The sequence below is a fragment of the Hordeum vulgare genome, chromosome 1H (assembly GCF_904849725.1).
Source record: "Hordeum vulgare subsp. vulgare chromosome 1H, MorexV3_pseudomolecules_assembly, whole genome shotgun sequence".
In the NCBI taxonomy this organism is placed as follows: domain Eukaryota; kingdom Viridiplantae; phylum Streptophyta; class Magnoliopsida; order Poales; family Poaceae; genus Hordeum; species Hordeum vulgare.
The window spans coordinates 184,132,282-184,134,750 of record NC_058518.1 but is presented as its reverse complement, the minus strand read 5'-3'; positions in this window follow the sequence as shown (position 1 = coordinate 184,134,750).

Here is a 2,469-nt window from a genome sequence, read left to right as displayed (position 1 = left end):
TCCAGGCACCTCAGAGCGCGCCAACATGTCGTGTCATGCCAAAGTTGCGCTCTGGGCGCGCTACAGAGAGCAACCGAGGTTGGGGCGACTCCCTGGCCAGTTCCAGCCTCCCCACTAAGTCACTCCTCTCCCCCGACAGCCTCTCTACATAAGGCAGCCCCTAGGGCCCCTCCTTTCCCACGCTAAGAGCCCGTGCGACGCGAGCCCATGCGCATCAGTAGCGCCAGAGGAGCACGACCATGAATGCGCGCCACTCCTCTCTCCCCTTTCTCGAAGTGAGTCCTGGAGGTCGAAAACCAAGTCCTGAGACCATGGTTTCGACCCAAGCCTCTCTTTGCACCCCCATGCACGCCACGGTGGATCACCGGGGCACCCGAGTCAGCTCACCGTCGCGAGCCTATTTATAGCCCCTCCCCTCGCTTCAGAACCCCTCACTCCGCTCCACCTAGACTCCAATCACCTCCCTAGCCACCCCACTGAGCAAGCAGATCCCAGGTTCTCAAGATCGACCAAGGCCCCTCCGCCTCGGAGCTCCAGTCAATCTCCGGCTACATGGCGGTTCTTGAGCCCCTCTTCCCTCCTACGCACTCCCCGTGACCCTAGGAAGATTTCCCCTCTCTCGCCTGAGTGAATCCGTGCCCGTAGCTGCAACCTCCACCGTCACCCAAAACCTCTCGGTCGTGGCCACGTCGTCGCCGGTGAACCAGAGCCCCACCGCCCGTCGTCGACTCGACCACCAGCAGGTAGGCGACGACGAGCCAGACCCATTCCTTCCGTTGTTAGGGCCTAAGAATGTCGGTAGCCACGCCGGCGTACTTCTCCTCCTCTCTGTCCAGAGGTAGGAGACGTCCCCGACACGTGTGCCCCACCTGTCGGTGGCCCATCTCTCTCTCCATCGCTGCGAGCAGCCACTGACCGCTAAGGCCCGCACGTCAGGTTCAAACCTGACGGGGCGCGCGCCTGGGCAGGCTGGTTGGCTGGCCACTGGGCCGGCCCAGTCCCAGGCCAAGCGAGGCTGGGGCTGTTTCCCATTTTATTTTTATTTAAAACCTGTTTTAAATGATTTTTATTGAAAGATTTAACTAGTGAAAAATTATGATTCTTCCACTGTTATTTTTCTAAAAATGAGGAGTATTTAAAGGAACTGTTAACCAATTTTTTTGACAAGTTATTTGTTTTATAATAATGAAAAAGGCTAATTTGGAATAGTTATTCTTTTGTTAAATTGATTTTAAAAATATTCTTTCACTAAAACCAGAGAAAAATATTTTTAAAATAACAATATGGATTTATCAGAATTGAACAACATTTCTAAAGTGACTTTGCGATCTGTTTTGGAGTGAGCTACTTATTGCTTTTTATTTAAAATGACGATAGAAAACCGTGTGACGAAGGAGTTGGACTTGAAGACCCCAAAGACCCCAGATACTTAGTTCACCAAGGCAAGCAACCCTTTGACCATGTCTGAGCATATGTTATACTACATTCTAGTGTAGCAAATAGTTTTGTTGCATGTGATCATAAGCATCGGTAAATCATTGAAGTGATGTTACAGATGGCTCCTCTCGTGCACTTGCATTTTGAGCATCATCCTACCACCTATGAGGGTCAGGCTAATATCATGTTGACAAGTAGAGCTATGCATAGTAGCATGAGCATGCTGATGCTATAAAATCAAAGGTTTATGAAAACCCCGTCGGGTGCCACTAATGCCCGAGGGTGATGATGAGTTAGTTGGCCACTTTTGGTGAAGTGGTGCACCGGGTATTTTGTGTGTGTATGGTTTCGGAAGTGAGAATAGATTTATGATGTGTCCACCGTCCCAACCTTACATGTACGACCACGTTACCCCTTTATGGGACGGGGCTTTGTTGATTAATCTCGTCGGTGCTAGCAAAGAGCCACATTACTAGTGGCGGGCGTGATGTGTGGTCACTCTCGTGATGGGGTCGTGCCAGGTAGGGCGACTATGCCGTTTTTATGTGTTCCAGGCACACCGTTGGTCCCTGCATGGTTGCTACCATCCAGAGTTAGTGCTCGTACGACGTACAACATGTGGGTTGGGTACCAATCGATTGGACCTCTTTGTCTAGTATCGCCAGGGGAAAGGCGTTGATCGGGTACTTACCTCACGTACGTTATATACCGCGAGTCGTGGATAACATGGAAGCTTCCCGGATCTCGTGGGTCTAGCGTACTACCTATGCAGAGTGTAAAACTATTCAAATAGCCGTGTCCAAGGTCAAGGACAGTTGGGTGGTGCTGCTTAAACTACGTCCAGTCGTTTCTGTATAAACCAAGTGTGTGTGAGTGTGTGGTAAATGGAGTTAATATAAAACAGTTGATATGACCAAGTTTGTTGACTTGGCATATCGGGTGAACCCGGAGTGTTCAGCCCTTGACAGATATGTTGATATCTGCAACCTGTTCTTCTAATTACCATCTAGCTTATGTTGCATATCCATGAAC